Source organism: Microtus oregoni, unplaced genomic scaffold (genome assembly GCF_018167655.1).
Source record: "Microtus oregoni isolate MIOR12 unplaced genomic scaffold, Mior012 000058F_ref0000040, whole genome shotgun sequence".
Lineage (NCBI taxonomy): Eukaryota > Metazoa > Chordata > Mammalia > Rodentia > Cricetidae > Microtus > Microtus oregoni.
Genome location: NW_024543834.1, coordinates 2061840 through 2073386, shown reverse-complemented (window position 1 = coordinate 2073386; position 11547 = coordinate 2061840).

Sequence of the window (11547 nt, the reverse complement as noted above, 5' to 3'; positions counted from 1 at the left end):
GGCTTACTCTTCTACAGCACTGCTCCTTATCCAAGGAAGTCAGAACGGAAACTCAAGTTGTATGGGGGTGGGGGAGGGACCCGGAGGCAGGAGCTGATGCAGAGGCCATGGACGGGTGCTGCTTACTGGCTTACTCCCCATGGCTTGCTCAGCCTGCTTTTTTATAGCACCCAGGACCACCAACCCAGGGGTGGCTCCGCACACCATGGGCTGGGCCCTCCCATACCAATCACTAAGAAACCCAATCTCATGGAGGTGTTTTCTGAATTGAGGCTGCATCCTCCCTGATGACTCTAACCAGTGCAAGGCACAAGTTTTTTAGAATTTAAAAAAATCAGCATTGGAAACAAGAGGGGCGTCTTCACCTGCTTCCTAGTTTCGTGCCTGTGGTTGTAATAAAACATCCTGACAAAAGCAACCCAGAAGAGAAGGTGCTTGCTCCTGCTCACAGTCTCAGCTGGCAGTCCATCACTGTGGGAAAGTCGGGACAGGGACCTGATACAACTCCACACATCCACCACCAGGAGCAGAGAAAGAACGGACATACGCATACCTGGCTCACTTCCTCTCCTCTTACACACTGTGGGGGCCCACTGACATGTGTCTGTTCCACCTTGACTGAATATGTGAAGTTTATCTGCTCCCCCTTGGCTGAAGGGCAGTGAGTTCTGCCTACTCTTGTTCTTCCGAAGTTATTGACAAGAGGGCTGGCTTAAGGTGCGGCTCCAAACAAGATATCTTGACCTTGGGTGCGCTTACTAGGGTGTTTGGGATATTGAGATGGCCCACAAAGGTGGATCTGTTCCACCCCAAACTGAAGTCTGACAATTCAAACCTATCCCTTCTCCTTCGAGAATATGAAAGAATAAGAAAGTTTGACCCATGGGGCTGGAGAGATGGCTCAGTGGTTAAGAGCACTGACTGCTCTTTCAGAGGACCCAGGCAGGTTCAATTCCCAGCACCCACATGGCAGCTCACAACTGTCTGAAGTTACAGTTGCAGGGGATCTGACACCTTCACACCAATGCACATAAAATAAAGTTAAATAAACCATAAAAATATTTAAAAAAAAAAAAAGAAAGAAAGAAAGTTTGACCCAGGGAGTGCCTGCCTACAGGATGCTTGGTCTAAGGTGTAGTTGTTGCATGTCCTTCCTGAACAACAGAATGCTTAACTCAGGGTATAGTGGCTTGATGCTTCAACTATTGAAGCAAGCAATTGCTTTGTTTGTTCTTTGGATCATGCAAAAGCAGTCTTTTGCCTTCTTTCTCCCTCTTTGGATTGGAGTACATAAGCGCATGGAAAATAAACGCAGGTGGATTCGTTATCACTAGATTACCCTCCCAGTTCTTCCTATGTCTAGGTATTTCTTTCACATCTCTGTTCCTCCTATGTAATATTTCTAATCCACATGCCCCTACCCTGGATCGGGCAAACCCCATCGAGGCTGGACCCCAACACACAGTTCAGGACCCCTAAGTAGGGAATAATGTCACCCATAGTGGACTGGGTCTTCCCACATCAATTAACATAGCTGTCAAAACAATGCCCACAGACATGCCAACCTGATTAGACCATCTTTAACTGAGACTCTCTTCCAGGTGGCTCTAGATCCTTTCAAGTTGATGCCCAAAATCATCACAACTGAATGAGAGATTTAATCAGATTTGGAGGCAAAGGAGAGTCTGCCTAGGTAAACACCCTAGGAGACCAGATGAGCATCTGTGCCTGCCACCCCTCCCCCTGTCTCTTATCTCATGCTCAGACAACTGTGAGGGCTCTTCCATTGTTCCCCAGAAGACTTACCTTATGTTGGAGGCTTTTTCTCTAGGATTGTTCCTAAACCATCTTCACCCACCTCAGACAAGCTGTTACCACCCCATCTCTCTCCTACTGTGGAGGCTTGCGGTAGACAGCAAACACTAAATGCGTGGGATCAAGTGAGCGCCTGCTGGACACAAGAGCTGCTGCTCTGGCAGGTATCTCGCTCAGGGTCTCTCAACAGCAACAGCCACAAGCTTGGGTTTTCATCCTCTGCTATGAGTGATGAAGGCGTTCTGTAATTTCACCCTTTTAAAGCAGGATATTCCATCTGTGTCTTCTTCCCACTGTCCTGATCTGTTAGGATGAGTTAGTTCTGGGAAGGGTGCCATAGCTGGGGCTAGTGGGCTCTTTCCCTCACCTGACTCTCCTCTGAACCACAACCATTGGCCTGTACACAGGGCCAGATGTGAGCTGGAAACCTGGTAGCCATGGCTTCTACCCCAGGGTCTGCAGAATTGGGAGCTGGCCACAGGAAGCAACGTCAGGCTACTTCTGTGACCACTGGCCTACGCAGCCACCCACAGAAAGAGGCACTGCTTACCCAGAAACTTCCTGCCCCTTCTCACAGAACACTGGTTCCCCATTCTGGGCTCAACTGCCACTAACTGCCCTCTCCTCAGGCTTCCTGGCCTCTCATTGGGCCCATTCCTGTCTACAGCTTAGACTTAGAACTTCAGCCCTTACAGAGTCCCCGGAGTTCTGTCTCCTTAAGCAGCCTTCCTTGCTTGCTCCACTGGGGCCTCAGGATCAATGGAAAAATAAATTCCTTGCTTTGTCAGGCACTTCTCTAAGCCTCTAAGGTTCTCTGCAAGCCTTTGTCTACACCTTTCTCATGAGCCCTTTTAGTGGTTGGGTTCTTTAAAGGCAGAACCAAAGTAATATTTTTGTTTTATGATCTCAAAGTAGAAACAAGCCACAGCAGAGTCAAATAAACCTTAGGAGTTGATTCTTCCTTTGACCACCCAAGAGCCTCTCTACCTCAAATCCAAAGAACTATGGGCTGTATGTAATGTGCTGTATGATCTCTTGAAACGTAGACTAAGCACGAAGACAAAGGGGTTATATGCTAAGGAAAAGACTTTGGAGGTATTGGGACCATTTCCCAGGCCAGAGGCTTAGAGCAAAACATAAGGAGAAAGTCCAAGAGGCCTTGAATGGGCAGAGAAGTCGGATGATGGGATGGGCATCAGGCTCCTGAATTTGGGGTCTGGGGAAGGAAGATCCACAAAGACAGACTCCAGGGTCAGACAGAACAAGGACAATGTGTAATCCTAGAAATGACAGGAAGGGGGTGGGACCTAGGCTTGGACCAGCTACAAGGAGGAAGGGATCCACAACAGGACCCAGAGGAAGCCGTGCAAAGCTCAGGAATAGCTCTTAGTAGACATCTCTGACCACAGCCAGGGACCGCTGTCAAAGGCAACCAAGGACATGACTTCTCCCATTCCACTAATGAACCTTCGGATGCTTTTTTAACTGGGGAGATGGTAAAATCCCATCTGTGTCTGGGGGCTGGTGGGTTAAGAGGAGAGATGAGAAACCAGGTGACATGGTTAGCTGCCTGGGCAGAGTTTATGAAACACAGGGAGCGCTCTGGAAGCATCCACTGAACGAATTCCCGCTTTGGAGACAGTGCTTGCCCAAGGCAGGAGGCTGTACTGTGACAAGATTTAATCTTGTCATATGAAACCACATGAACATTTTATAACTACTGCACTCACGTTAATGTTGGAAGGCCACACATTCCGGATCCACCCAGGGTCTCTCATTATTGGAATCTGAAAAACAAAAACATTAGACATTAATTAGAGAGGCTGGGGAGGTGGATCCCTGGTTAAGAGCATTGGCTGCTCATTCAGAGGATCTGGGTTCAATTCCCAGCACCCACGTGGCAGCTCACAGTCACCGTCACAGCAGTCACAGGGGATCTGACGCCCATTTCTAGCCTCCAGGAGCACTGCATGAATGTGGTGCATAGACACATACCCTTCCACATAAAAATAAAAGATTACAAATATTTTCAAAGAAGAAGTTAATTAGAGATACAAGTCAAGTAAATCATGACCTGGGCCCTGCTCGTATGTCAAAGGTTTTAAGTACTGAGAACAAATTTTGGGGACCAGGCCCATGGCTCAGTTAGTAAAGGGCTTGATGACAAACATGGGACCTGAGTCTGATCCCTAGAAACCACATCATAAAACTGAGCATGGTATCATTAGTTTGTAATCTCAGCACTGGGGAAGCAGAGACTTGCTGGTCAACCAGTCTAGCCAAATTGTTTGTAATCCAAGCCAGTGAGAGTCCCTGTCTCAAAAACCCAAGATGGGGCCTTGGGAGATGGTTCAGTGGGTAAGATCATTTGCTGTGCAAGCTGAGGACCTGAGTTCAAGTCCCTAGCACTCACTTAAATACTAAGGTGAGCACGGCAGTGTGTATGTATAACCCCAGCACTGGTGGTATGGAAAGGCAGACACCAGGAGCTCACTGGCCAACTGGATCAGTGAGCCTGTCTCAGGGAAACAAAGGAAAGAGTGATAGAGGAAGACACAGGATCGACCCCTCTGGATTCTGAATATGCACAGATAGGTATTCACAGACACACAGGTGCACACACAGAGACACACAGAGAGAGACACACACAGCAACACACACACACACACACACACACACACACACACACCCAGAATGACAGCTGCCGTGGGACAATGGTCTTATACCCTGTAAAGGTTTGTCAGTTGTACTGGTTTAATAAAATGCTGATTGGCCAGTAGCCAGGCAGGAAGAAGAGGCATGTCAGCCAGAACAGGAGAATTCTGGGAGAGGAAAGGCTCAGTCTGCAGCTGTCACCTAGACTCAGAGGAAGCAAGATGAGAATACCTCCCTGATAAAAGGTACCAAGCCATGTGGCTAACACAGACAAGAATTACGGGTTAATGTAGAATGTAAGCGTTAATAAGAAGCCTGAGCTAATAGGCCAACCAGTTTGTGATTAATGTAGACCTCTGTGTGTTTCTTTGGGACTGAACAGCTGTGGGACTGGGCAGGACAGAAACTACTGCCAACAGACACCATATATGATGGCTCACATTTATAATCCCATTGCTCAGAAAGTTGAAGCAGGAAGATGACAGAGAGTTTGAGGCCAACTTAGGCTACCTAGTGACTTCCAGGCCAGCCTGGACTATAGAATGAATGAGATCCAACCCCCAAAACAAAACCGTTAGCAACAAAAAAAGTTTTTAAAGGAGTCAATAGGAACACTCTGGAATTGGCCAGAAGTGGGGTTTGGAGAACCAGTGACTGTTAAAAACCACGGGACAGAGCACTTCAGCAGAGAGAATTCCAGCTCAGCCTGGAAAAAGAATTCAGGACTAAGCAGCATGTGGGGGAGGGGGCTTTACTTGGTTCACAGAATGTGATGTGATCATAAATTTCATTCTTTCCCTCTTTCCCCATCCCATCATCCTGTGTGAAGCACACCCAACCTATTGATGAAGCCACAGGTTGGGCAGGGAGGAAGCAATGGGATAAGAAGTCAGGACAGAGCGCCTCAGGGCAGCCACACCTGTTTCATAGGTGTGTGTCGCTAGCTTGTTCACCTCTAAAGGGATCCTACCGGCTTGTGTGAACTGAGTCCAGGGAGACTAAAGGGCAAAACCTAGTTCCCTGATTCCATTGTACAGTGTGTTCATGTTAAAAGAGACCACACCATGTCTTCTCTGAAAAGGACCCAATTAACATCGCCCAGAGCATATCACTATGCCAGGTTAGCCCAGCTTTCTAAAGGACATGCCAGCTGTCCAGGGCCTTTAATTAATTGCATCCTAATTTTGTTCAGAACATGCCTTTCTTAGTTTCCTTTCCCATGGTAGTGATAAAATTCCCAGACCAAACAACCTAAGGGAGAAGGGGTTTATTTCAGAGCACAATTTAAGTTAGTCCTGGTGGGGAAGACAGCTCACTAAGAGCTTGAAGCAACTGGACACCTTGTATCAACCTTCCAAAAGCAGAGAGTACTGAATACATGCATGCTGGCTAGGGCTCAGCTCCTTCCTCAGGTTTATGTGGGACAGGATGCCCTGCCTAGGAAATGGTTCTGCCCACAGTTAAAATGGGCCTTCCCGTATTATTTCACTTGATCAAGATAGTCCCTCACAGGCATGCTTAGAAATCCATTTAGATCCCAGGGGATTCTAGATTACATCAAGTTGACAGAGACTGACGATCAATACTAACCGTCAGAACCCATAATTTGAATTCAACTAATAACAATTCTAATAGTCAAGCCCCCTTCCATCTTGCTACCACTTTGGCCAGGCTGGCTTTTCTAACCCACATTTGTTGGTGAACTGCTGGTGAATGGGCACATTCTGCACCGTTTGGTGTTGAATGCCTGGCAGTGCCTTTTAGGGTCCTGTGCCTGGCTTGGTTCTGGGAGCATAGAGAAGGGTGAAATGGGCTTCTCCTCTGTGAGTTGCTTTGGACTAGGGGAAAGTAAGAATGTGTCTGACCAAGGTCACCTTCAAGAGATGCCCAGTGTGATGGTAAATTACCAACTTGGAAGATTCTCAAATCAGCTCCTAAGGGAATCTCAGTGAGGGGCTGGCTAGATCCAGTTGGCAGTGGGGGGAGGACTATGTGGGTTGCTTTAATTGAGGTGGGAAACCTTCCCACTGTAGGCGAGACCATTCCCTAGGCAGGAGACCCTCGACTGTGTAGTTGTAGAAAGAGTAAGTTGAGCAGTTGCATGCATTCATGACTAAGGATGTCATGTGACCAGTTGCTTCATGTTCCTGCTACCTCAATTTCCCCACAGTGATAGGCTGTAACCCAGAATTGTGAGCCAAATAAACCCTTTGACCCTCAAGTAGATTTGTTGTGTATTTTATCACAGAAACTGAAAAAGAAACTAAGATACCTCAGGAATGGTGACAACACAGAACAGGAAGCCTGCTCCCACCTTCCTCCAGAATCAGACTGGAGAAGGCTCCACACCATGAGCAAAAGACACCATCTGACATACTTCCTAAGCCTGAGTATCTCCTGGGGAGAAGCAAGAAGACATGGCTTCTACAAACATGGAAGTGGGCTACTCAAGAAATGGAGGCCCAAGTCCCAAGAGGGTCACGTGAGTGCAGAACCTGCAGTGTGTCTGTAGTGATGAGGAGCAGCTAGCTGCTTCCCACCACCTGGCTAGCTTTATCCAAAATAATTACACAGAAACTGTATTCATTTAAACACTGCCTGGCCCATTATCTCCAGCCCCTTATTGGCTAACTCTCACATATTGATAAACCCATTTCTATTAATCTGTATAGTATCATGAGGTGGTGGCTTACCGGGAAGATTCTAACCTATGTCCATCTTGGGCCAGAGCTTTATGGCGACTGACTCACTTCCCTTCTTCCCAGCATTCTGTTCTGTTTACTCCGCCTATCTAAGTTCTGCCCTATCAAAAAGCCAAGGCAGTTTCTTTATTAACCAATGAAAGTAAGACATAGACAGATGACCTTCCTACATCACATGTCTAGGAGTGAAGGGGACAGGAGGCCCCCAGGGGGAAGATCCAGAGGCATTCAGACTTCTGTAGGCCATGTATTCAGCATTTTAAGAACATGTTTCTCAAAAGAGACCCTTACAGGAGACTATTGTGTAAACCGACAGATGGAAAATCATCCAGGTCCAGTGTGGAGAAGGCGTCAGGGCTCCCCATCCTGTCTACAGAAAAATCTCTGGACCAGAGAGCAAGAAAAATAAGGGGATGAGAGGTCATGTCAATGATCTCTGTGTGGAGGATGTCCAGGAGGCAGAGAAGTGAGTCACAACATGTAGCCAGGTTAAGACTCAGGCAACATTGCTCCATGGGACAAAAGGAAGGATACCAGCAGGTAAGTGTAGTTCTCACACATAATCAGAGAAACTTCTTATAGAACAGACAGAGACTATCATAGAAAACCATAATTAATCAAAACGCAGAGAACGAGAAACAATGTGGTGTCCAGTCCCAACTGAAACATCTACAACACAGTTCATTGTTTGGGTCTTATTTAGGAAGCCATGTTGGTGAGATTTCATGGGTGTAGCTTCCCTGGTATTTCCAGGAGCAAACTTCCTGCTCCCATGGCTCTTCCGATCGTCCTGCTCCCACTTCGTGACAACCCCATGGCATCTAATGACATCCAAGTTTGAAATGGCCTCTGCCTGTGGCATGGTGAACCCCCATCTCCATCGGATGCAGAAAGAAGATATCCGACTTGAACTCAGCTGTTGGAGAACAGCTAACTCAAATTCTTCGGGGGCCACAGACACGGCCATGCGCACAGCAGTCTCTCAGTAAGACAGCTGGACCAGCTTTCCTGCACTCATGGTTGACCAAGAAAGCTGACAGCAATTTAAACTCACAGTGGGTTCATTTATCCCTGATTAAAAGTGAAATTTCGGGCCGAACCCCAAAGCTATTCTTCTACCAACAGGGGTGTGGTATCTCTAATGCCACCTCCCATGGAGAGTTGGTTTGATTTTATCATTTAAGCCTAAACACAGAAACACCAAAGGTGCCAGAAGTGTGTGTCATTCCACAAGCTCCGTGGGTCACGTGGTGAGATGGTGGAATGGGGATCAGATGGGCAGCGCCCCAGCCTTTGGCCTTCCAGGGCTTTCCCAGAAAAGCATAAAAGTAGAGCAAGGTGGGACTTGGGAGATAAAGCCAGGAGGATATGGAGTTCAACTACACAGAATTTGAAGCTATCCAGGGCTACCCGGGACCATGCGTCAAAGGGAGGGAGGGAGAGGGAGAAAGGAGGGAATGCAAGAAGGACATAAAACAGGGCAGTTGGGTCTGAGCCTTTTTTAATGGTTTGTTTGTTTGTTTTTTTGATTTTCAAGACAGGATTTCTCTGTGTAACACCTCTGACTGTCCTGGAACTCGCTTTGTGGACCAGGCTGACCTTGAACTCACCAAGATCTGCCTGTCTCTGCCTCCTGAGGGCACCACCACTTCTGCCCCTTTTTTAGTTTTTTAAAGATTTATTTTGTATATTATGAGTGTTTAGCCTGTGTGTGTGTAAGTACACTATGTGTGTGCCCGGTGCCCACAGAGGTCAGGAGAGGGTACTAGAGTCCCTGGAATTGAAGTTGTAGGTGGTTGTGGGCTGCCGTGTGGGTACTGAGAACCAAATCAGGCTCCCCTGGAAGAGTAGCAAATGCTTTTTACTCATGAACCACCTCTCTGGCCTCTTGTTTTCTTAATAATGCTCAATAATATGTAGTCTTGAGGGAGTCTGATCATGCCACGGCGGATCCTTGTCTCCAGTTAAAAATTGAGGTCTGGGCTGACAGGATGCTATCATGGCATGGTGCACACTAAATCACCCCAGAAACATCTCCCCGTTTGAAGGTCAAGGGGAGCAAGCTTTCTTCTGTCTTCCTTCCTCCTCTCACTGCCACATGCGGCACTTGTCCCGTGCTTCACCTGGACCATTCCTCCTGCCTGAGTCACCCTTCAGCTGCCGAGACACTGCCACGTGTGTCCTGACCTCGGCCTCCTCCACTTCCTCAGAGAGGACTGCTCCTTCGTGGAGCACCTGCGTGGTTCCCCACGCCGTTTAGCTCAGCTTGCACGTGTACTTTTGCTTGCACACGTGTTCAGCTAATGACAGCCTTCTCCAATAAGAACATGAACATAGCCTGTCCTTGTCATCTAATTCCCCGAAGCCTCTGGCCACGGTAGATAGTCATTAAGTATTGCGGAATGGAAGAACAGAGGTATAATTTTCTCAACACTCAGAGCCCAGAGAGTGGAGCCCAGAGAGTCGAGAGAGTTAGCCCAAGTTACACAACCAGCAGATGTGTGTGAGGGAGCTAGGGTTTGTCTCAGGTTCCAGTAACTTCAAAACCAGGGTGCCATCAACTTCAAAACCAGGATGCCATCTGTATTCCAAACTCACGACTGCAGGAGGGCCTAAGACTGGAACAACCTTATTCTCACGCCTTCCCCAAAGGGGAAGGGAACACGTCCAGCTCCCTCAATAGCTCTATTTGTAGCCCTCTGTGCCTCTGCCTTGGGTCCAGGAGTTTCTTCTACCCCTCGTCATATCCTCATGGCTACATGCCCACATGAACTGAGGTCCCCAGGCCTCACCCGAGGCTCACACAACCGAGTGGCTTCTGCAGGACCTTCTGCAGGTGGGAAGCCAGGCTGAACACAGAACTGGCCCACGGAACAGACCCAGCGAACTTTGCTGGAAAGGAGGGCCCAGGTAGAAGAATGTAGAACAGATTCACCAAGGACTTGGCCTCCATGTCCTGGAGCACAGTGAGGGGGATGGAGCTACCTGCTCCAGCATTCTCTGACTCCAATGGGTATGCAACATGTGACCTGTGCTTCCAGACTTTGTGGGTACTCCGTAACAGGGATACCAAATGTCCGTAGATTTAGTGAGGGGTGCAAAAGATGACAGGTTTAAGTCACATCACAGAAATCACTGTTCAGAGATTTGTGAGGGCCTGGGATAGACACTTACAGGGAGCCCATGAGCTCCTAGCTCTGCCACAACAGGGTCATCCGAAGGCTTACTGCTTCCAGCCTACCGATACCCCAAAAGTGTGCTGGCCAGGAAGGGAGACTTGAGCTTCCATGAGCACTGCAGACTGTGTGTACATGAGAATGTGTTGGTGTGTATATGTATGTACGTGTGAGTGTAAGAGAGAGAGAAAGAACTGTGTGTATGAGTGTATGTAAATATGTGTGTAAGTGTGTATGACAGAGTGTATGTACCTGTGTGTACATGCATGCATATGTGTGTACATGTTTTAGATTAACAATAATATCCTCAAATTCTTTATGACTCCTGGCACTGAGGTAGGGAATCTACAGTCCCCCCCTTAAATCTGAGCCACTTGAGTAACTGACTTAATAACATTAAGGACTCACAACAACCTCAGAGGCCAGGTTGTGAGAGTCCTCGTGGCATCTCCTCTGCCTCCAGCAATGCTCTTTCTCAAAAAGTGCTGGCTACTGGCTACTAGGTAAGGACTCTAATCTGGGGTGCCACCCCTCAGGGGCTTGTGTGTGACTCCAGTCCAAAGTCCCCACTATGCTGGGCCTTCCGGCTCCCTCCTCCCACAGGCTTAGATGAGTTCCTCCAAACCAGCTCTTCTAGCCGACAGGTACCACCACTGAGCCAGGCAACATGGAGGGGCAGATAAATCCTCTGGCTGAATTGCACACACATTCCAGACCTGAAATGTCCCCTAATGAGGTGGTGACTTAAGCTAGTAAGTTTTCTTCTCCTTTTTTTAAAAAAAAAAAAATATTTGGGGCCTTTTATATTTAATTAACAGTTAAAAATATTTAATGTTTTCTTTAGGAGAAATTGATCATACACAATGAGTCTCATTGTGACATTTCAGTGCTCGCAGATCCTAATTGCCAGCAGCTCCTTCCTCTCTCTTGTTCCCCTCCCACCCCACGGACTCTCGTTCTCTTCCTGCCTGGTCTTCCTTCTACCTTCTCGCCTTCTTTTTAAATGACCCGATGAGTTCCATTAGGGTTTGCAGGAACACCGATAGGGGTTTGATTACAGGAACATGGACACCTTCTTAGGACTACACAATTGAAGAAAACATCCCTCCTTCCCAGCAACCATTGCTTGCCTAGAAACGCTCCGTGAGAGGTGGGGCTGAGTGTGTCACCCCTCCCCCTTCATAACAAGATGTCCACGG